The sequence below is a fragment of the Loxodonta africana genome, chromosome 25 (assembly GCF_030014295.1).
Source record: "Loxodonta africana isolate mLoxAfr1 chromosome 25, mLoxAfr1.hap2, whole genome shotgun sequence".
In the NCBI taxonomy this organism is placed as follows: Eukaryota; Metazoa; Chordata; class Mammalia; order Proboscidea; family Elephantidae; genus Loxodonta; species Loxodonta africana.
In genome coordinates, this window is record NC_087366.1 from 22,090,037 (window position 1) to 22,115,491 (window position 25,455).

Below are 25,455 nucleotides of genomic sequence, written 5' to 3' on the forward strand. Positions count from 1 at the left end.
AGATAAGCCAATAGCTATACTGTAGTATGATACTTGCTGTAATGGAGATATGTACAAGAAAACAAACAACCATTCAACCAGGAAGTAAAGGATGACATCAGAGGAGGTGATTTTGAATTTCAGTCTTAGATAACAGTCTGACACAGAAAAAGACACCCCAGAGATCTCAAAGGTAAAAAGCAAGAGCTACGGTATTTTGGAAAAAGTCAGAATTGTTAAAGAATGGCAAGAAGCTGTCTGACAGGATTATCCTTTAAGGCAGCTAAATGTCCCTTCTCAAAGGAACTCTGCCTGCTCCCTCCCCTCCCCAACCCAGTCGGATTGGTTGACCCTCTTCCAGGCTCCCACATCATGGTGGTGCACTCTCCTTACTGTATTGTCAATAATAATTTGTGTCAGAGACTATGAGCTCATTGAAGACAAGTTGCTTATTTCTCTTGTTTTCTCCAGTATAGCAAGATGCCCAGCACTCAGGTATTCTATAAGTGCTGAAGGAATACAAGAGAGAAGGAAAGAAGGAAAAGACAGAGGAAAGGAAGGAGGGAGGGGGGAAGGAAGAAGGGAAGGGCAGGGCACATGGAGAGAAGTTGTAGGAAATAAAGTGAAGGTGGAACAACATTGTGAAGGAATAGGTCATAACAGCACAGTTCGTGAACAGTTTTTGGAAAAGTATAAGTCAGGTTTACAAGGCATTTGTGGTTCGGTGGTAGAATTCTCACCTCCCATTTGGGAGGCCAGGGTTCCCATCCCAGCCACCTCCCATTCAGGAGACCTGGGTTCAATTCCTGGCCAATGCTTGGGTTTGATTCCGGCCAATATGCCTCATGTGCAGCCACCACCCGTCTGTCAGTGGAGACTTGCACGTTGCTCTGATGCTGAACAGGTTTCAGTGGAGCTTCCAGGCTAAGATGGACTAAGAAGAAAGGCCTGGCAATTTACTTCCAAAAAATCAACCAATGAAAACCCTATGGATCACAACAATCAGATCCAAAACCCGTCATGAGTATGACACAGGAGTGGCAGCGTTTCCTTCTATTGTGCATGGGTCCTCCTTGAGTCAGGACCAACTTAAAGGCAGATAACAACAGCTAGGCTTTGGGAAAGCAGTATTTTGTAGCTCCTTAACTCTGGGAACAATCAAACCAAAAACCAAACCTGTTGCCCTCATTCCAACCCATAGTGACCCTATAGGACGGAGTAGAACTGCCCCATAGGGTTTTCAAGGCTGTAGCCTTTACCGAAGCAGACTGCCTTATCTTTCTCTAAGAACAACAGACCTGTATTAAAATACTTACCAGCTGTGTGACCTTGGGTAAAGTATATTACTTCTTAAAAGGCCTTAGTTTCCTTACCTCTTAAATGAGGATACTAAACCTCCCCCCTCGCCCCCCCCAACCTGGTTGCTGTGAGGATTAAATGAAATTCTACATACGAAGCATTTAGCACAATGACCGGCCCCTGGGGGAGCACTCAATAAATGGTGGTGGTGGTGTTGTGCGCCACAGAGTCCGTTTCGGCTCATGGAGACCCCAAATGACACGGTAGAACTGCGCTCTCAGGTTTTTTTTTTTTTTGGCTGTAATCTTTACAGAAGCAGATCGCCAAGTCTTTCTACACGAAGCTGCTGGCTGGGTGTGAACTGACAACCTTTAAGTTAGCAGCCTCGCGCTTAACCGCTTGTTTCACCAGGGCTCCTCCAATAAATGCCTCTCAAAAAACTGTCAGCTGCGGAGATGGACTGGAGTGACCTTTGGATTTAGCAATTACGGAGTTGTTATTAACCTTAGAGAAAGTAGCTTCAATAGCATGGAAAGGCTGCAGAAGACTGAGGAGTGAACAGCATTTTGTTTTTGCATATCCTAAATCACATCTATTCTGCGTACATGTCATACAATGACCAGGAGTGAGAACTTAATAGTATACCCCACAATTTATCCACAAATTCATAACTGCTGAACTTAAAGAGTTTATATTTATCACACATAATTTTAAGTTTTGGAACAGTTATACTTACCACAAAGTAACTGTTCTAAAACTTAGAATTACGTGCGATAAATATAAAGCAAACGTTGCCTGAGAAAATGAGACTGGTGATCATGCTGAAGGGTGAGGGTCTGACCTGCAGAGGGATCAGATCTTAAGCTATGCCTCCAAGGAAGCTGAGTAAGCAAGGATTTCACAGAAGCAAAGGTGGCTTTCCCAGTACAGCCAGACTCAGAATAATATGGGCTCAGTTCAGCTTTCAAAAATGATCGATTTATAGATCTAATAGGAGTTCAATATATGGGCTTCAGAGGGCCCATGACTCCCCTAAAATCACGTGTAAAACTTTGCGCGTGGTTTGAATATTTTTCTAGAAAAAGAGTCGATAGCTTTCTCAAAAGTTTCCACAACCCAAAAATGTTTAGAACAATTGCATCAGGACAATGATACCCCCACAAAACACACACATATGTAAAGAATTTACAAATAGGGTTTCAAAAGAGTCACTTCAGTAATTTGTAGAAATACTTATATTTCAACACAATTTTGATTAAGTTCACCTTGAGGTTTTTTTGTTTTAAGCAGTTAGGGTATTTTGCAATTTACAAAAGAGTGTTTATAATATTCATTCGTTCATTCAACGAATATTTATTGAGTAGCTACTACTTACCAGGCACTTTTCTAGGCACTGAGGATACAGCAGTGCACACTAAACAAGTGGCACGGTGGGCAAATCCCACCTTCATTGCTAATTTCGTGGTAAGGATCAGCATGAATTCATTTCCCACCTGGAAATGGATCCGGTCCTCACCTTCCCACTTCTCAATCCTCATTGCCAGGCACCCAAGTAGTACTCTTTTTCCAAACTCAGCTGCTCTGAGCCAGGGCAAAGCACACAGTTGAAAGGACACACAGTCCTTCAGACTGCCAAACAAATGAAGGGGGCTGGCTCTCACTGCCACTGTGGGTTCAATAAGCCCCAGGAAGGACTCACAGAATTCATGGAGAACATCTGTACTTAAACCTAAAAAACTCTTTATCATCTAATTGATTCCAATTCATAGCGACGCTATACGACAGTACAACTGCCCCATATGGTTTCCAAGGCTGTAACGTTTATGGAAGCTGGTGGCCACATCTTTCTCCTGGGGATCGGCTGGTGGGTTCAAACTGCCAAACTTTTGATTAGCCTATGGGCTTCTCAAATAGGGGAAAAAGACAATAAACAAACCAGTATGCAATAAGTTAGATGGAGATAAGGGTAAAGTATAGAAAAGGAGCCCTGGTTGCACAGTGGTTAGGCTCTGGCTGCTAACCAAAAGGTTGGCAGTTTCAACCCACCAGCTACTCCACAGGAAAAACTGATATGGCAGTCTGCTTCCATAAGCTTACGGCCTTAGAAACCCTATGGGGCAGATCTACTCTGTCCTATAGGGTCCCTGAGTCAGAATCAACTCAATGGCATACAAGTTATGGAAAGAATGCTGTACTATTTTATACAGGGTAGTCAGTCAGAAAAGGCCCCAATGAGAAGGTGATTTTTAACTAGAGATCTGAAGAAATGGAGGGAAAAAGGTGTAGTGGATATGGGTGGGATGTGGGAGTGGGGTGAAGTGAGAAGAGGGTTTAGAGCGAAAGGATCAGCAAGTGCAAAGGCCCTGAGACTGGAATGTGCTGAGTGTGCTGGAGAAACAGCAAGGATGCCAGCGTGGTTAAACATTGAGGCAGAGAGATGATGTCAGACAGATAGCTGGGAGCCAAATTGCTTAGGGCACTGTAGGCCAAGTAAAGACTTAGACTGAGTGAATTGAGGCCTTTGGAGGTTTTTGAGTGACATCATCTGATTTATTTATTTATTTTTTTGCTGTCTTCAGGGGTATTAAAAATAATCAAAACTCAAAAAATTGAAATATAAGGTTTATTCTGAGCAGTTATTTTATATATGTAAAGGGAGACCATTTTGATTCAAAAAAATAAATGGCTCAAAGTAAGCTAGTTACAACAAAGCTTAAAAAGGGAAGGGAGAAGGATAGAAGATCAACCATGGGCTAATCTTAACATGATTGATTGAATCCTGTCCTCCTTCTTTTGCCGAGATCAATTTATATCAGATTACAAGGTGGTCTCCCGTCTGGCAGCTGAAAATTTGCCTTTGTGGGTAAGAAAAAAACTTAAAATCAAAGTAAGATGTCTGTTATTAATTTTTCTCTTTGACAGGGAGAAAAGGAAGAAGCAGGAAGTCTACTAGAGAGACTATTGTAATAATCCAAGGGAGATTTGACGGTGGTTTAGTCCAGGAGGTTAGCAGCAGAAGGGATAAGAAGTAGTTGGAAATTTAATGTATTTTCAAGGTAGAGTCGACAGGATTTACTTGTGGATTAGGTGTGGGATATGAGCAAGAGAGAGACATCAAGGATAACTCCAAGGTCTTTTGCTGAGTAGCTAAAATAATAGGATTGGGTAATATTGTAGATAGAGCCAGTATGGTGTGGGTGGTGGAACTCAAAAGTTCAGTTTTGGGCATGTTATGTTGGGGATGCCTATCAGACATCCAGGTGGAAAGGTCCAATAGACAATTTGGAGTCTGGAGGTCAGCAGAGAGGCCCTAGATGGAGATACAAATTTGTGAGTCAACAAGTAAGGTAAAATCAGTGTTTAAAGCCTTGAGAGTGGATGAGATTCCCTAGGGAAGTGGAGATAGAAAAGAGAAGAGGTCTGGGGATGGAGCCCTGGGGCATTTCAATATTTAAAGGTCAGGAAGATGAGGAAGAGCCCACAAAGGAGACCAAGAAGGCATTAGGAGGAGTGGAAGCCAATAAGATTAGAATTGATCATTCTTGCAGGACATGTTTCTGTATACGGAAGCAGAGTAACGAGGTGGTAACTGAATTGCAATATTTTTAATACAGGGGTTTTTTGTTTAAGATGGAAGCAATGACACCACATATATATTCTTATGGAAATGATTCAGGGTAGAAAAACAGATGGATGGTATAGGAGAGCAAGGGACATAAATTTTCTCTCTGTAAAACTGAACATAAAATGGACATATGTTTAAATACTGAGACAGGATCAAGAAGGATGTTCAGAATAGTCATTGCTGGGTTAAAGACAGCAAGTAATTTTTACTCCTTGCACTTTTCCATGTTGCTTTCAATTTTTACAAAGTTCGTTTATCAAGTGTACGAAGACAATAAGGGTTCTATTTAAATAACCCCAGAACCACTGATGTCCAATGAATGTGGAAAACGTCTCTGCAGCATTTGATACTACAAGCCACAGGGAAGAAACCAGTGGTCCAAAAACCAGTGGATAGTCCACGATCTGTAAGCTCAAGTGAAGGCCTGCCTGGAGAAGGCAGAAGGTCACTGGATCAAGAGCACAGAGAGAGGGAGGTATTAGCCCTTGAAAGAAGAGACCTGAAATCATTTGAGACATGGGGTTGGGGGTGTTCATAAGGATGAACACAGAAATTGCAGATGGAAGGGAGAGAAGTTAAGTAGAAAAATAGGAGCAGGGTAGGGCAAAAGCTGTATGAATAGCAATGAGGGATTTTTGAAGTTGGAAACTATTCATTTGTAGTAGAATTAACTGGCATGGGTTTTACCAATTATTCCAGCAGTACTTGCATTCCAGGAGCAGGAGTGTAAGGAAAGCAGGGCTTCAAACTGATTCCTTTGAGTTCCAGCCCCTGCTGAGAGTTTGCCTTTCTAACCAGTTCCCTGCTGAGAATTTGTGTTTCAACTCCAGATATACTGAATCTGAATCTACATTTTAACAAGATCCCCAGGGGATTTGTATGTATAACTTCCTGGGAAATTGTTAGAAATGCAAATTCTCATCAGGGGTTCTAACCAGAATGAACTGGTTCCAAGTCCTGAGGGAAAGGAGAGTTAGATTGATTCAGGGTTAGTGATAACAGATTTGCCCCACAGCAAGGACATTAAGAGGCTGAAATAATATCAACAATAGCAATAACAACAACTGAAATTCATTGTATTTCACATGCATAATTTAGTTTAATCCTCATAGGAAGCGGTATTATCTCCATTGTGCAGATGAGAAAACAAGCTTAGAGGGTGAGGTGAACATCTGCCAGGTTTTGGAACTGCCAACCTAGATGGCAGAAGCCCCCATCCCTTTGGTCTTGATGGAAGGCATGATCCTAATTCCCATTAGGCCTAAAGTGGTCAGGTATCCTTCTCCCAACTCCTTGACAGGGAGCATGTGGCCCAGGTTTAGCCAGCACGATGTTCCTGCAAGGGATTTTGCCTGATAGGAAGTACTCAAAGGCAGAGCACAGGCTGCAGCAAATTTAAGAGCCCAGCAGTGAAAACGGCAGTGAGTATCCAATCTGGACTGCCAAAGGCAGGGTCCTAACCAGACTGTTACTCCAGCAGACTGTGGAGCAAGACTCTTCTTGACTGTGAGCCTTTTTGACTTGTGACTTTTCCTCGGATTAATTTACCTGTTTTCATTATTGACCCTGTGAGCTACCCCAAGCTGTCCTAGTAGTAGCGGCATCAGACCTCATCAAACCTCATGATGGGGAACAAGAACCACCATCAGCCCAAAGCTGACTCCTTTGAGGGAGCGGTCAGACAAACCATCACTGTCAACCATGTTACTGATTTTGACACCAGCCATCCTCCCCACACACTCCCTACTTCTCTGCTGGGTTCAATTATTTGTTGCAATGGCCACACAGAACTCACAGACCATATGATTATTACGTGGTTTATTAGGGAAGTAGCCGGCTACAACTCAGGATCAGTAAGCAACTGGAACAGCTCAGGATACAGTATGTCATTAGGACAAGTTCCAACCAAGAGAACTCTCAGCTCCTTTTTGGCCATGTTGGCTGTGAGGCCCCACTCAGGCAAGTGTTACAGCTCTTTTGGCTCTGCCATCAAGCACCCAGCTTTCGCATCCATATATGGTGATTGAAAATACCACAGCTTGGGTCAGGAGCACCTTAGTCTTCAAAGTGACATCTTTGCTTTTTACCACTTTCAAGAGGTCTTTTGCACCAGATTTGCCCAGTGCAATATGTCGTTTGATTTCTTGACTGCTGCTTCCATGGGCATTGACTGTGGACCCAAATAAAAAGATTACAGCCTAGCAAACTCTATGGAGCAGTTATACTCTGTCACACTGGACCACTATGAGTCGAAATTGACTCGATGGCAGTGGCACACAGCAGCAACAACAACAAAGTGGAAAGTTAGACAGCCATTTGGCCAATATGGTCTCTTTGTGATGTTAAACCAACAAGCAAAAGGGAGTTCCTGTGTTGTTGAAGTGATTTATCCTGATTTTCAAGAGAAAATAGAGTTTACACTACAAATGAGGGTGAGTGGGAAGGAGTGGGTCTAAAATCAAAGGGAACTTCCAGGTAAAAGTTAATGGACAACATAGCAGCCCAATACAGGCACAATCACCAAGCATTCAGACCCTTTAGAATGAGGGTTTGAGTTACCCTATCAGGTAAAGTATCATGACCAGCTAAGGTGCTAACTGAGGGTAAAAAAAGAAACATGAAATGGGATTGGAAGAAGGAAGTTACAAATACTAACCGTGGGTTTAAGACCAGGTATAGAAATAAGGTCTGTACTAGCTACCCCACTTTTCTTCCCTGCTTTGATACGTCTATATTAACCAATTTTCTTTGGTTATTTCCTTTTTCTCTGATATTTTATATAACTGTGTTGGAGGTAGGTTAGGCTTTGGGTTACAGGACACCAGGGTGGTATTGTGACCAAATTAGAAGAGGAAAGAACACCCTTTTGGAGCCAGGAGTTCCTCTAGGCCCTTCCTGATTCCTCAGACGGCAGCCCACTCCTCCACTGAGGATGAATTTGTAAGCCTGTTGCTGTCGTTAGTTGCTGTTGAGTCGATTCCTACTCACGGAGACCCCATGTGTGCTCCATAGGATCTCCAAGGCTGTGACCATTTAGAAGCAAATCTCCAGGCCTGTCTTCCAAGGCATCTCTGGGTGGGTTGGAACCACCAATCTTTAGACTAATACTCAAGCGCTTAACCATTCTTGCCACCCAGGGAGCTAGTTCCCTGTATTCAGCTCTTCCTGCTTAGAATTGTGAGAGTTGTTTCCTGTTACCTGTAACTAAGCCTGACCAAAAAACAGAACAAAACAATGCTACAAAGAATGAAAAAGGTTTATACATGGCTATTTTATTTTCGTATTGAAACGATTGGAGAATAGTGGTTTAGATTATTTGTTTTGGTTACTTAAAGGGGGATTTTCTTTTTTTTTTTTTAAGGTTATGAAAATTGCTGTAGGCTGTTATGTAGCTCCCTTTGACATTGCGTTGTCTTTTATGAGCCTCACAGATGTCTTGATCAAAGAAGAAAAATCAATGTTTTCTGCCAACACTTGGATCTTTAAAGAAATCACCTTTTCCAAATTGCAGCTAGCCCCTTGGGGACAGGAACCATTGCTATCTTAGTCACTATTAACAGCACTTAACATGGTAGATTCCACATAGCAATGTAAAAAGGCTCTTAATACATGTTTTTTTTCCCTCAGTGATGATAAGGATGACAATTTTGGGGTTCATACAGATCCATTCTGGTTACAAAAATATGATGATGAACATAATTAATGTCACCGGATTGTACATTGAAGATTGCTGAAATGACAAATGTTGTGTTACTTATATATTTACCACAATAATATAAAAAAATAATTTAAAAAGCAGAAAAAAAAAAACATGACATCAGAGTCTGGACTCTTCTCCCAGCCCTCGGAATGGCTGGAAACTTAAGCTGGAGTGAGAGACTTGTAAGCAAGGAGAAAGATAGGCTATCTAGGAGAACGAGAAGTCTGCAGCATTCACGAAGTACGGGTCTTGTTACCAGACGTGCCAGTGGGATCCCAAAGTCTTACTGGCATATGTAAGAGCCTTTTGGTTATCCTTTCAGTTGCAAAGACATCCAATAAAAGGTTCCAACCTATCCTCAAAAATTTAAACATAGAACCACCACCTCGTTTTTGTTGTTTAAAGGTGCCATCGAGTAAATTTATAGTTGCAGTGACCCTATGTACAACAGAGCAAAACACGGCCCAGTTCTGCACCATCCTCACAATTGTTGCTATTTTTGAGCCCATTGTTGCAGCCACTATGTGAATCCATCTTATGGATGGTTTTCGACTTCTTTGATGATCCTCTACCTTATCAAGCATGATGCCCTTCTGCAGGGACTAGTCCCTCCTGATAACATGTCCAAAGTGCATGAGATGAAGTCTCACCATCCTCGCTTCCAAGGAACATGCTGGCTGTACTTCTTCCAAGACAGACATGTTCATTCTTTTGGCAGTCCATGGTATATTCAATATTCTTTGCCAACACCATAATTCAAAGGCATCAATTCTTCTTTGGTCTTATTCGTTGTCCAGCTTTGTATGGGTATGAGGTAATTGAAAATATCATGGCTTGGGTCAGGGATACCTTAGTCCTCAAAGTGACATCTTTGCTTTTCAACACTTTAAAGAGATCTTTTGCCACAGATTCGCCTAATGCAATACATTTTTTGATTTCTTGACTGCTGCTTCCGTGGAGGTTGATTGTGGATCAGTAAAATGAAATCCTTGACAACTTCAATACTTTCTCCATTTATCATTATGTTGCTTATTGGTCTAGTTGTGAGGATTTTTGTTTTCTTTATGTTGAGGTGTAATCCATACTAAGGGCTGTAGTCTTTGATTTTCATCAGTAAGTGCTTCAGGTCCTCTTAGCTTTCGGCAAGCAAGATTGTGTCATCTGCTTATTGTAGGTTGTTAATGAGTCTTCCTCCAATCCTGATGCTGCATGCTTCTTCATATAATCCAGCTTCTTGGATTATTTGCTCAGCATACAGACTGAATAAGTAAGGTATGCCCCAGCAGTTTCACTCCCTAGGTGAAGAGACTTGAAAGCAGGTATTCAAACAGATACTTGTACACCTATGCTCGCTGCATTTTTCAAAATAGTCAAAAGGTGGAAACAGCCCAAGTGTCTATCAACAGACGAATGAATAAGCAAAATGTGACATATACATACAACGGAATATTATTCAGCTATAAAAAGTAATGAAATTCTAATACATGCTACTACGTGGATGAACCTTGAAAACTTCATGCTGAGTAAAATAAGCCAGACAGAGAAGGACAAATATTGTATAACCCGTTCCCATTGCCATCAAGTTGATTCTGATTCATAGCGACCCTATAGGACAGAGTAGAACTGCCCAACAGGGTTTCCAAGGAGCAGCTGGTGGATTCGAGGTGCTGACCTTTGAGTTAGCAGCCAAGCTCTTAACCACTGTGCCACCACTTATATAAAATATCTGGAATAGGCAAATTCATAGAAACAGAAGGTAAATTAGAGATTACCAAAAGCTGAAGGAAGAGGAGAAGAGTTACACCTTAATGAGTTTAGAGTTTCTGTTTGGGGTGATGGAAAAGTTTTGGAAATACATAGTGGTGATGGTTATACAACTTCAAGCACTCAACTGTATGGATCATAACAAATTATGGATAACATTGTGAAGAATGGGAATTCCAGAACACTTAATTGTGCTCACAAGGAAACTTTATATAGATCGAGAGGCAGTCGTTCGGACAGAACAAGGGGATACTGAATGGTTTAAATTCAGGAAAGGTGCGTCAGGGTTGTATCCTTTCACCATACTTATTCAATCTGTATGCTGAGCAAATAATACGAGAAGCTGCACTATATGAAGAAGAATGGGGCATCAGGATTGGAGGAAGACTCATTAACAACCTGCGTTGTGCAGATGACACAATCTTGCTTGCTGCAAGTGAAAAGGACTTGAAGTACTTACTAATGAAGATCAAAGACCACAGCCTTCAGTATGGATTGGACTTCAACAAAATAAAACAAAAATCCTCACAACTGAACCAATGAGCAACATCATGATAAATGGAGAAAAGATTGAAGTTGTCAAGATGAACAAATCTGTCTTGGAAAGAGTACAACCAGAATGCTCCTTAGAAGTAAGGATGGCAAGATTGCGTCTTACATACTTTGGACATGTCAGAAGGGATCAGTCGCTGGAGAAGGACATTGTGCTTGGCAAAGCAAATGGTCAGCGGAAAAGAGGAAGACCCTTAAAGAGGTGGATTGACGCAGTGGCTCCAACAATGAGCTCAAGCATAGCAACGATTGTAAGGATGGCGCAGGACCGGGTGGTGTTTCATACTGTTGTGCATAGGGTCACAATGAGTCGGAACTGACTGGATGGCACCTAACAACAACAGTGGTTATACAACTTTGTAAATGCAATTAATGCCACTGAATTTTATGCTTAAAAATGGTTGAAATGACAAATTTGATGTTATGTATGTTTTACCACAATAAAAATATGGCAATCTAAGGGGAGTTTGGTTTTATTTTTTATTTTATTCTTTTTTTCTTAAATAATTTTTATTGTGCTTTAAGTGAAAGTTTACAAATCAAGTCAGCCTCTCACATATACTACACATGCTACATACTCCCAATTACTCCCCCCCTAATGAGACAGCCCCCCTCTCCCTCCACTCTCTCTTTTCCTGTCCATTTCACCAGCTTCTAACCCCCTCTACCCTCTCATCTCCCCTTCAGGCAGGAGATGCCGACATAGTCTCAAGTGTCCACCTGATCCAAGAAGCTCACGCCTCACCAGCATCCCTCTCCAACCCATTGTCCAGTCCAATCCATGTCTGAAGAGTTGACTTCGGGAATGGTTCCTGTCCTGGGCCAACAGAGGGTCTGGGGGCCATGACCACCGGGGTCCTTCCAGTCTCAGTCAGACCATTAAGTCTGGTCTTTTTATGAGAATTTGGGGTCTACATCCCACTGCTCTCCTGCTCCCTCAGGGGTTTAATTTTATTCTTAATTATCAAATTAATACACACTCATTATAGAGAATTTACAAAGCACAGAAAAGTATAAAGAAGCAGAAAAAATGAGCCCTATCTCATCACCCAGAGCAAATTTCTATCAACATTTGGGCATATTTCTTTTGTCTTTTTATGTTCACATAGTTGAGAAGTTAGAGAAAGTGAAATGTTGGCGCAGAAGTGTATCCCCTTCTTGTAAGTCTTTAGCGCTTCTGACTTGAGGATATAGTTCTCTGAGGCAAGACCGCCTTTTCACAAGGCACCTCCACCAGCCACCAAAAGCCTTGACTCACATTAAAACCTGGAGATGGAAAACAAAAAAACAAAAAAAACAACTTGGAGATATTTTGTTTTGACTCTGCAGGAAAGAAGTTCCTCTTCTTTGTGTGACAGATTGATATTCAGAAAAACCAGTTAGGGAAGCCCAGCTTGCCCTTCCCACCGGTTTGCTGTACATTCCATCTCACATCTTTCCAGCTGGGTTCTCAGAGGAGGGGGAAAGAGGGCCAGAAGAAGAAACATTTGCATCTGGGGAGGTAGGGAGGAGGGTGTGCCTGCGTAAAGGGGAGTATGTTCCTGGGACTGGGAGTGTATAAGGAGTGTAGATTTGGGTGTATACTGGGCAGGTGCATTTTAAAGATAACTCCTATAAGCTCTTGCTAGTGAATGTCAAGGAAGATGCTAAGAATGGCGGAGGAGACACCAAGCAGAAGGCTGCCTAATTCATTAAGAAAAACATTCAGCATTTCCTGCTCCTGCTCTCTGTATAGAAACCCTGGTGGGATGATGATTAAGAGCTATGGCAGCTGACCAAAGGGTCGGCAATTTGAATTCACCAGGTGCTCCTTGAAAACTCTATGGGCAGTTCTACTCTGTCCTATAGGGTCGCTATGAGTCGGAATCGACTTGGTTTTTTGGTTTTGCTCACTGTATATTTCTGAAAGCTGGTTTTTGATGACAGCTTGAGAAAAACAAACAAACACTTCATTTGTTCACTTCCTGAAATGGCCCATAGAGCCCCAGGCAGAACAGAACATGCACTAAAATGAAAGCCTGTTTTTCTATCTGCATGTGAACTGAGGTTTGGGTCTTGCTCAATGGTGCATTCCTGAGAGGCACTGGGACAGATTCTTAGTGGCGGCTCCAGTGATGAGCAGGTGACTAACTTCCAGATTATTTAGATGAGAACCTAAAAATTTTGGTAAGTGATATACTTTAGTGCTTTCTTCTCATATTCCCCTAGAAAGAACCTTGTTGATACTACCTCCAAAATACATCCTGAATTTTTCCTTCTCCTCCTTTCTCTACCACATCAGCCTAGTTCAAGCTACCATCTCTCACCTGACCTGCAATAATAGCTGCCTAGCTGGTCTCCCACTTCAACTTGGCTCCACCTCTAGTCCATTATCTGCACAACATTCAGAGTGATCTTTTAAAGCATAAATCTCATCATGCCTTTCTCCTGCTTAAAATTCTTCCGTGCTTCCCTATGGCACTTACGATAGAATCCAGAATCCTTACCATGGCCCTATAGGATCTGGCCCTTGCCCTCCCTCTCCTTCATCTTGTCCTACTTTCCTTCTAATTCACTTTGCTCCAATGTCACTGGTCTCTTTTCAGTGTCTTTGAGACACCAAGCTTTTTTCTACCTCAGGGCCTTTGTATGTACTATTTTTCTGCAAGAGAAGTTCTCCCCCCCCGTTCCTTCCCACTCATTCTTTAAACTTCAGCTTAAATATCACTGACCCATCTACCCCCAGTCTAACTTACCCATTGCCAACGAGTCAATTCGGACTTATACTTAGGTGCCTTCTATTATACACAGCACTCTATGCATTTGTTTTACAGTTCTCATTAGAGTTTGCAATTTTATACTTATTTGTGTAGTTAAGTATAACGTCTGTGTTCCCCACCACATGGTAAATTCTGAGAAGATAGGGATTGTGCCTGTCTTGTTCTCTGCTGATTCCCCTAGTGCTGGCATAGTGCCTGACACACAGTAGGTGCTCAGTGTTTCTTGAATGGATGATTTAAATCCTCTGGGTTTGAAGAGTTTAAAATAACATTTACCGAAGAAGTAATTTTCTTGTATCTGTTTTCTGCTAGTGCAAGACACATAAGAAGCATTCCATAAGTAGCCATTGATTGGTTGATTAGTTGATTAACTTTAGATAAATATTTTGTGTGAAAGAAAGTTGTCACACCTGGAGGCATGTTAAGATCGAAGACACCCACGTATAATTACAGCTAGCCCTTTTCTTACTGTGGTGAAAGTGAAAACTGCCATAATAAGGACTAGGTACAAACATTTATAATTACTTTAATGATAGGGATTCTTCTAAGAAAAAGAAATAAAGATGTACTACTGCTGAATATTACTGGGTATGTTTGTGTTATCTATAATGAAGGGATGTGATTGGCTATGAGGGACTGCGAGCTGAAATCAAACCTCTCCCTGGATGTAGCAGGCTTAGAAGGAGGAAGAGAGCAGAAATCAAGTATGAGGTGCATGGAGAAAGCCTTTTTCTAATAGGGCAAAATATGATATTTTGCATCCTGAGCTGCAAACCCAGTAGACTGCCCAACCAAACAGTTATTGATGATAAGCATCATGCTGTGGATAACTGTTTGTACAAATTTGATTTAAATGTACATGGTAGGAAGTGGTAGTCTTGGCTTGTAAAGTTAAGCTGCATTCCCCCTAGGATTCTGTTGATATTTCTGGGTATGTCTGGGTAGAGCACAGACTTTATTTGCACCAAGGGGCACCATAACCCATTGTCTGTCCAGGGGAAAGAGAGGCAAGGCTCACAAGCCTGGTTCAAGGACTCTGATTCAAGGTCAGCATCAGGAGGGAGAGATGATTAAGTCCTACAGAGCATCTGTCACTCTGATTGTCCTCCAGACCAGCTAAGCTTAGAGAGCAAGACCTGCAGAAGAATGGGCAAAAACAAAGAGTAATGCAGAGCACTGCTTTGTAGTGTACTAACAGAGTGGGGAAGTCATAGAGCGGGGGTCAAGTAGGGGGTCGCAGTGTGAGACACGTGAGAACTCAGAATGGACATAGTGGACCAGCCTGTGCTTGGGTCAGAGAAGGCATGGGAGAGGACACCAGTCTACGGTGGCATCAAAGAGACTCTGGCACCTTCAGGGATCATTGTTCCTCTGGCAGCTTCTTTGCCAGTTTGGAAGCATTTGCAACAGTATATTGGCCTTGGTGGTAGTATGGGAGGCATCACTGTAACAAACCAAAACAGGAAAGGAGATTTTCAGAGCTAGCTGAAAGATTTTGAGGAGGAAAGTTTTTCAGATTGAATACAACAGAGCCAGAGAGACATCAATTTATTGCTGTTATTTTGACCCTAATTTTTCCCACAAATTTGTGAGGCCAGAGAAATTTAATTTACATATAGCAGTCATATAAATAACATGCCAAATAGCTAAACTTTTATTTACTGACTTGAATTTGATCAGTTAATGTGCCACTAGCTAGTGTACATTTCCTGCAACTTTGAGCTGCCTACGTCTAATAAAATGAGATAATGTATGTAAAGCCCTTTAAAAAATGATGCCTGGCACATGAAGCCAGTCGCCTTTGAGTAGATTCTGACTCCTGGCAACCCCATGTGTTGCAGAGTAGAACTGTGCTCCACAGGGTTTTCATGTGGTGACCTTTAGGAAGCAGATCTCCAGGCCTTTCTTCAGAGGTGCCTTCAGAGGTAGGTTCTGACCACCAACTTTTTTGTTCGTAGCCCAGTGCTTAATTGTTTGCACCACCAAGGGACTCCACCTGGCACACAGCTCTCAATAAATGTTATATAATATCAATGTTATTATCATTTGATTGTCCTGATCCTGGAGCTCTTAGCTGTTCAAGTCCCCTCTGAATCTTAGAGGCTGAGAGCTGCTGAGAAAACCTCCGAGCTAGGCAGTCGCGTGCCTCTAAAAATTAAATAGCACCAACCTCACCAAAGTCCTCTGCCCTGCCTTGGTTTCTCTAGTAAATGCTCTCTCCCATTCTCTACAACCTGAATTTCAAATCGTGTTCATGTTCTTCAGACCTCTACCACCCCCATTTCCCAGCTGCCTCTCAGCAGGTGGGCTTAATTCTTATCACTGAGAAAAGAGGAGGTCTTAGAAAAAAATTCCCTCGATTCCTACCTCCAAACCTATTAACCCATTTGTATTCACAGCGATCCTGGACTTCTCCCTGTTACTTTGACATAAGAGGTACCCTGGCTCCTTCCTAGTCTCCATAGTCATTCTTCATTCTTCCACCTTCCTCATTCATGCTTTCAATCTGTAATCAAGTGTTGTTAATTCTACCTCCTAGATACCTTGCCAGTCCACACACTTTGGTTTATCTGCATGGCCACCAGCCTGACCCATGCAAACCTGATTGTGTCATTGTTCTGCTTAAGCCCCTTCAATGATTTCCTACTGCTCTAAAGATCAAGAAAGCATCACATGTTTACAAGATGCCCCTAGCTCCCATAATCCAAGATCTATTAGTTTTTCTAGCCTCTCCTCTTTCCCCCTATTTCATACATGCTACACTATAGAGAGTAACTTAAGTATCTTCATTTTCTTCTTAAAATAACTAACACTTATACAATGCTTAAGGAGCCCTGGTGACATAATGGTTAAGTACACGGCTGCTAACTGAAAGGTCTGCTAACTGGAAGGTCTGTGGTTTGAACTCGCTCAGTGGCTCCGTTGGAGGCAAGCCATGGTGATCTGTTCCTGTAAACAGCCTAGGAAACCATATGTGGCAGTTCTACTGTGCCTCGTGGCGTCACTAGGAGTTGGAATCCACTTGACGGCACACAACAACAATATATATATAGAACATGCAAGACAGTATCTGGCAGATAGCAAGAACTTGATAAATATTTATTGGTTATTGTATTTAGGAAATGGCAAGGAGTCCAGTTTGGCTGGTGTCAAGGTTGTGAAGAGAAGTATTGGCAAATAATTCAAGTCTGTACAGTGAGCCAAAGGAGGGAAGAGTTATGCGATGGAAGCAGTTATCCAAGCCAAAAAAACCAAACTTGTTGCCGTCAAGTAGATTCCAACTTATGGCAACCCTATAGGACAGAGTAGAACTGCCCCACAGGGTCCCCAAGGAGTGGCTGGTGGATTTGAACTGTTGACCTTTTGGTTAGCAGCTGAGCTCTTAACCTCTGCAGTATTTAATCCTACAAAAGCAAATACTAGCATTTCAAAATCCCTCCTTCCCAGTCCAGATGGTTTTGAATTTTTCTTTTAATCACACCATCCAACTGTGCTATAGCGACTTCAGCAAAGTGTAATTGGTATGCTCAGGGGACCTTGGCATGATCAAAACCATGCGCAAATGACCCAGGTGAAAACAAAGAGCTACCGTGGATGGGTTCTGTTTAACACAGCTACCTTTTCTTTGCTCGAAATAGATCTTACTATCAGAAAATGACTTTTTATTCAAATTTATGCACCAATCACTAACGCCAAAGATGAAGAAGTTAAAGATTTTTACCTACTTCTGCAGTCTGAAATTGATCAAACACGCCATCGAGATGCATTGATAATTACTGGTGATTGGAATGTGAAAGTTGGAAACAAAGAACGATTAGTAGTTGGAAAATATGGCCTTGCCGATAGAAAGGATGCTGGAGATCGAATGATAGAATTTTGTAAGACCAATGACTTCTCCATCGAAAACACCTTTTTTCAACAACATAAATGGCGGCTATACATGTGGACCTCGCCAGATGGAATACACAGGAATAAAATTGACTACGTCTAAGGAAAGAGATGATGGAAAAGCTCAATATCATCTGTCAGAACAAGGCCAGGGGCTGACTGCGGAATAGACAATCAATTGCTCATGTGCAAGTTTAAGTTGAAGAAAATTAAAACAAGTCTACAAGAACCAAAGTACAATTTTGAGTATATCCCACCTAATTTAGAGATCATGTCAAGAATCAATTTGATACATTGAACACTAATGACTGAAGGCCAGATGAGTTGTGGGATGACATCAAGGATATCATAAATGAAGAAAACAAAAGGTAATCAAAAAGACAGGAAAGAAAGAAAAGGCTGAAATGGATGTCAGAGGAGACTCTTAAACTTGCACTTGAACGAGACTAGCTAAAGTGAATGGAAGAAATGATCAAGTAAAAGAGCTGACCAGAAGATTTCTAATTGTGGCTTGAGAATACAAAGGAAAGTATTATAATGAAATGTAAAAACACCTGGAGATAGAAAACCAAAAGAGAAGAATACACTTGGCATTTCTCAAGCTAAAAGAACTGAAGTAAAAATTCAAGCCTAGAATAGCAATATTGAAGGATTCTATGGAAAAAATGGAAAGCCGGGTGGCATAGTGGTTAAGAATTTAGCTGCTAACCAAAAGGTCAGCAGTTCAAATCCACCAGCGCTCCCTGGAAACCCCGTGGGGCAGTTCTACTCTGTCCCATAGGGCCGCTGTGAGTTGGAATCGACTCGACGGCAATGGGTTTGGTTTTTGGTATGGGAAAAATATTGAACGACAAAGGAAGCATCAAAAGAAGATGGAGGGAATATACAGAGTCACTGTACCAAAATGAACTGGTTGACGTTCAACCATTTCAGGAGCTACAATACGATCAAGAACCAATGATATTGAAGAAAGAAGTTCAAGCTGCACTGAAGGTACTGGCGAAAAACAAAGCTTCAGGAACTGATAGAATACTAGCTGAGATGTTTCAACAAACAGATGAAACACCAGGAATGCTCACTTGTCCATGCCAAGAAATTTGGAAGACAGCTGAATCTCTTTTGAAAGAGATTCATGCCCATTTCAAAGAAAGGTGAGCCAACAGAATACAGAAATTATCAAACAATATCATTAATATCACATGCAAGTAAAATTTTTCTGAAGATAATTCAAAAATGGTTGTAGCAGTACATTGACAGGAAACGGCCAGAAATTCAAGCCAGATTCAGCAAAGGACGTGGAATAAGGGATATCATTGCTGATGTCAGATGGATCTTGGCTGAAAGCAGAGAATATAGGAAAGATGTTTACCTGTGTTTTATTGACTATGCAAAGGCATTTGACTGCGTGGATCATACCAAATTATGGATAACATTGCAAAGAATGGGAATTCCAGAACACTTAATTGTGCTCGTTCAGAAACTGTACACAGAGCAAGAGGCAGTCTGTATGCATCAGGGTTGTATCTTTTCACCATATTTATTTAATCTGTATGCTGAGCAAATAATTCGAAAAGCTGGACTATACCAAGAAAAATGGGGCATCAGGATTGGAGAAAGACTCGTAACAACCTGTGATATGCAATTGACACAACCTTGCTTGCTGAAAGCTAAGAAGACTTGAAGTACTTACTTGATGAAGATCAAAGATTACAGCCTTCAGTATGAATTATACCTCAATATAAAGAAAACAAAAATCCTTACAACTGGACCAGTAAGCAACATCATGAAAATGGAGAAAAGATTGAAATTATCAATGATTTCATTTTACTTGGATCAACAATCAATGCCCATGGAAGCAGCAGTCAGGAAATCAAATGATGTGTTATTGCTTTGGGCAAATCTGCTGCAAAAGACCTCTTTAAAGTGTTAAAAAGCAAAGATGTCACTTTCAGGACTAAGGTGTGCCTGACCCAAACTGTGATATTTTCAACTGCCTCATATGCGTGTGAAAGCTGGACGACGAAAAAGGAAGACCAAAGAAGAATTGAGGCCTTTGAATTATGTTGTTGGCAAAGAATACTGAATATACCATGGACTGCCAAAAGAACGAACAAATCTGTCTTAGAAAAAAGAAGTACAGCCAGAATGCTCCTTAGAAGCAGGATGAAGAGACTTTGTCTCATGTACTTTGGACATGTTATCAGGAGGGCCCAGTCCCTGGAGAAGGACATCATGCTTGGTAAAATATAGGGTCAGCAAAGAAGAGGAAGACCCTCACTGAGATGGATTGACACAGTGGGTGCAACAATGGGCTCAAACATAGCAATGATTGTGAGGATGGTACAGAACCTGGTAGTGTTTTGTTCTGTTGTACATAGGGTGGCTATGAGTCAGAACTGACTCGACAGCACCTAACAACAACATCAAAAAATCTAAGTTCTATGAGTACAATTGGAAGATTTCCTATTCCTGTCTCCTTTGTAAAAAGTAATTTATTACCCTCAAAAGGCTTCCTGAGGCACTGGGTTAATCCCTTTAAAAACGTGGATCTGGACTCCCTAACTTCATTACTATTTTGTTTCACTGCTTCCAGGTATATTTTCTTCTGCCCCAAACCGAGTGGTGCCAGGAAGTCTAGAGACTGCAGTCAGCAAGCCCGGCTCAAATCATTGTCTCCTTGAGGCTGTGTTTTGGCAGCAGCAGCAATGGCAGGCTCAGCCTTCAAGGAGCAGTAAACGTCTTGTCACCCGTGAGTGGGCCTACACGGTAAAACTGGAAAAAGAAAGGGATAGCTTCCAGGGAAAATAGCTGATCCACCACCTGTAGAAACATGCACCCAACTGTCATGACCTTAGAGGCCCTGGGGAAGAGCTTTGGTAAAACAGAAGAATCACCAACATGTGGAGTCAAGCACGGCTCTCTGCACATGCCACGACCACATCAGATCACAACTGTCAAAAACCACCAGGGCTATATATCTGCTTTGTACAAGCCATTTTGTTAAATCAAATCCCCAGCAACTACAGGGTGGTGATTGTACAGGACTCGTGTCATAGGATCAGCGTCTTTGTCCCTATTTTCACACCACAGGAGACATCTCTCCTTTTACAACATTCTGGTCTATGGCTAGCTCTTAATTATATTTGCCGCCAAGAATCGGTTAATGAAGGGATATTTCGTGGCCTTTGGCAGAAAACCCTGAGTCAGCAACCAAGGAACCAAAAGCCCTGACCTCAAGGCAATCTCCACACCAGCCTCCTGCTGATGCCTATTTCAAAGGTTTCGGGGTTTTAAAGCATGGATTACCTTTGCAAATAAAAAATTCAACAAGCAAAAGCATTTCGGGGCATGTTATTACAGTTGCAATGATTTCAGAAAGGCTGTGTGGTTTAACCTGAGGCAGAATTGCAAATGAACATAGAAATAATTATCCATTGCTTTTTTCATCATTTTCTGTTTATTCTACCAGGATTTAAAATATTGTATATATTGATTCTCTACCCAAGGTTTTCTTGCCATCGATGCACGCATATATCAATCAGCTGAAAAAATGATGCACATTGATAAAATATTTAATAGCTTCAGGGGCAGTCAATAGTCAGCCACCCAAAAAATAGATTGTTTGTTTTTACTTAAATAGGATCTTGCATGGTAATGCAATTTCAAACTCCATTCAAAAGATAGAGTCTCATTCTTATAAATATTTCAAATCTTTTATTTATGAGAAAAATGATTAAAACAGAAAGTAAAAGAAATCAGTATTATTTTTACCACTAGTTAACATTTAGTCATTACCTGCCAGGTGCATGGCATTTTCCTTGGAACTAGTCTTCAAAACACATTCATTGTACACCTACTAAGTACCAGGATTACAAATACACAGTCTCTGCCCTTAGAACTTTCAAATATAGAACAAGTAGCATAATCACAATACGATGTGGTATTAGGGGAGTATATAATACATGTTAGCCGTATGGGTGTATGAAATGCCTAAATGAAGGAATAAATTACACAGACATTTACAGTATATAATAAAATTAACATGTAAAGCAGGCAGTAAGTATATAGTATTCAGCAAACATGGAACGTGGGATGTTTTAAAATGGAGAATGTTTCAAGAGGAATCTAAGGATTAAAGATTTTAGATGTAGAGTTACAAAAGAAATGAGAACCCCCTATATTCAAGTTATTTATGATATATTGGTTAAACCAGACTTAAACATGAAACACGGATAACAGTAAAGAGCTAAACTACGTAATATAGGAAAAATAAGGAGGATAGGAATCAGATTGCTACATAATGGTACTATTACTCAAACTTTCATTTTGCATTTATGAGTATGTATGTCATTTTTTTACATGTCCAATTATAATGACATTTATTCTCCAATTAATTTCTCCGTTGTGTCTGCAATTAACCAGGGTATAAGTTACTTTAAATGAAGGTATTAGAAAATGGGATCAGGTGAAATTGTACCAATTCTCCCCTTTTGGGCCTTCAAAGTGCAACATAGCACTTTCACGACAAAGAGAACACAACCCTCATTTCTCACTCTCTCAGAAGGTAGATAAAAATTTTATGCATCAAAACTTTTCAAGGACTTCTTTAGGCTCAAACCCCGTCTCAAGGAAAAGAAAGAAAATGAAAGTAAGTGTGTGCCAAAAAAAACCAGCATGTTTTTGGTCTAAAGAGGCAGTACATTGTAATAGATTAGATACAGAAGAAGCACATTTCAACTGTATTATTATTTTGCTCTGTGACCTTGATCTCCATTACCTCACCAGTCAATGCAGGATAATAATGCATGCCCTCCCTATCTAGTGAGAATGCATGCTTATCAAATATTATGTATAAATGTTGGAAAACATGGCAGAAAATAGAAAAACCCTCTATGAGATTTGTTGTACATTGAATGACAGAGTTCTAATAGGATAGTATTTTTCATCTATAAAGGAAAATAATACTTTTATTATAGGGAAATAAAAGCACATTATAATTTATGAAATCTCCTCTAACAATCTGTGCAATAAAAGGAAGGAATAGAAACATTACAATTTCTTTCCCTTAACAGGTGGATCGATTTCTAATTCTGGGCACAGTGTGTTTTTGTCTTTGCTAACCCTGTCATCATGTCTCCAGAAACATTTCTACGGCTTAGCTTTTCTTTAAAAAATATTATTTTTATTATCAATACTCATTGAAAACTTGAGGGGAAAAGAGCACAAATCTGTCCTTTCCTCCAACAAAGTCTGGCTTAGCTTCTGCTAATAAAATCTAGATGTTAAAAATAGCACGGTTCTTTATTTGGACTCAATGGACTTGTACGTCTATGGACTTATCAAAATGTTAAATAATAAATTGTTACTTCTGAATAGATTCTTCCTTGCCCAAGACACACTCCTTTAGATGAGTCATTTAACTGGAATAATTTCCCTTTGGGTTACTAGAGTCATCGGGCGGGGGGTGGGAAGCATGTGAGTAATTTTCCATGTATCTGGGGTTCAATATCTAAAATGTTTCATGGGCCTTCTGCATCACAAGGCAGTTTTTTAAAAAAAATACAGGCACATTCTTCCTTGTGCTTCTGCATGTCCCTTCCTCCGTAGTAGCTGAACCGAATGTCAGCCCATACCCCATGTGCTTGTGTGTCATCATTCTGAGCTAGAATGAGCATGTCTGAAAGGGCCATGCCATGCAGAGAGCCCTTTCTCCTCCTTCTCATCCTCACCCTGACCTTTTAATAATAATAATAACACCAATAATAATAAAAGTCTGCAGCAATCGAAACAGCATGTGCACATTGCAAAGGTACGACCTGTGTAGCTATACAGGACTGCAGCCAAATTGCCACCCACACATTTGCTGCTGTTGCTGGGAAAAAAGAGAATGTTCCTTTGACTCAAAGAAGGGGGGAGGGGGAGGGGGAGGTGGAGGCAAAGGAGAGGAGGAGGCGGAACCCTGACTTTGACAGGAGTATTCCAACTGAGAAAATCATTTCTCACCCTTAGCAAGGAGCAGGTGGACCCCAGAAACAGATGAGAGCACGTTGTTTGTGACCTCTGCCAGAAATTGCAAGAGATTAAGGCACCCATCAGGAGGGGCAGCACACTGCCTGGATATCTCAAGCTTTAATTTTTCTGGTGAAGGAGACATTTCAAAAAAATGTAAAGCCAACATTCCTACCATTAGCTTGTCTTGCTATTGTATTTTGCGTGGATGTTCTGCTAGGGAAATTTGATCAATATATTAGGTTCCTGGCAGAAAGATGTTGTCAGACAATACATGTATGCCTTGACATAGCTCAATTTCCATCTATCCAAGAAGGTATTGATTTTTCTCTGGCAAAGTGCACACACACATATTAAGAGCCTTTACAGAGGATGGGGGTTGAGCAGGCATTTATTCAGGAGCAGACAGCTCTGCCATTCTCTAAATGCATTCAAAATACCCTCTGGCTTGGTGACTTAATATTTGGATGATCTATACAAACTCCTCACATTAGGATTAAATTGAAGGATTATAAGGATAGAGCCTATGCGTCCTATATTCACTCTTTGAATGCTAAAAACTATCAGCTTCTTCAGAAAATGTGGCCGGTCTTAGGATCCCATCCCACGCTTACCAAGTGGCCATCCAGTTGATTCTGGCTCATGGTGACCCCATGTGCATCAGAATAGAACTGTGCTCCATAGGGTTTTGAATGGCTTGTTTTTTAGAAGTACATCACCCGGGCCTTTCTTTCGAGGTATCTCTGGATAAATTCAAACCTCCAACCTTTCGGTTAGCAGCCAAGAGTGTTAACCGTTTTTACCACCCAGGTTTATCCCAGGCTTGCTTCGTATGAAACACTTTCCTAAACTCACATCTTCCTAACACAGCTGGAGTTAATCTATGTTACTTGATCACAGCCTTCTTGTCTGGTACCTGTAAATACGTTGACACTTCCTTTACCACTCTTTTGTTTCTTTCCTTGTTTCTGTCCACCCCTTTCTAACTAAGATCATTCATGCAGTTATTCAAGCTGTTGAACTATTTCCAGCTCTTCATTTCCTGAGCCTGGGGTAGGATTATACTTCTTAACTCCTCTGTGGTTAGGTACGGAAGTACGCGTGTGACTAGTTCTGGCCAGTAAGCTATGAGCAGAAATAATCTGTGTCTTTTCCAGACTGAGTTTTTAATTGTCAGTGAGAGGTATTCCAGATGTCTCTTCCCTCTGGCAGAGCAATTAGCAACCTTCAAGATGGTGGTTGCTCCATTGACCTGAGAGCTTGAGTTGTTATGAAGACAGGGCCCATACTTCCTTGTGATAGACTCTTTCTGAAGGAGGTCACTAGAAGCAGGGCTCCCATAAGGACCCTCAGCAGGCAGGTGGGCATGTGGGCACCAGAGAGGAAAACCATGAAGGGAGTGAGGAAATAAAGAGAGATGAGAGAAAATAAAGATGAATTCTGTCACAATTTAATCTATGGAGGGGCCACCCACCAGAACTCACAGAAATTTGTGTTCCTCACCCCCTTCTCTCTCTTAATCTAAAAATGGGGAGAGAGCTCCCACTTCTTCCCATGGCCCTTATCTCCCACACAGGTTTTCTTCAACTCCAGCTGTTGCTAAGTTCTGTAGACTTCTAAGCTAGAGATTTTTGTAAAGTATTTTGTAAAGTACAAAGAGCACATACACTTTCATCGTATGATTTTTCTTTCAATCAAAATTTCCACGTGCCCATGTATTTAGATATAGGCACATCTTGTGAGTCTTCAAAAATAATACTAATTTTATACATTTTATTATTAAGGTAGTATAATCTGAGTGAAAAAAAGGTATTTGCAATGAAGAAGTCATTGGTCCTGCGAAATTCTGTCATGCGATCTCCAGAGTATTTTCTGTCACC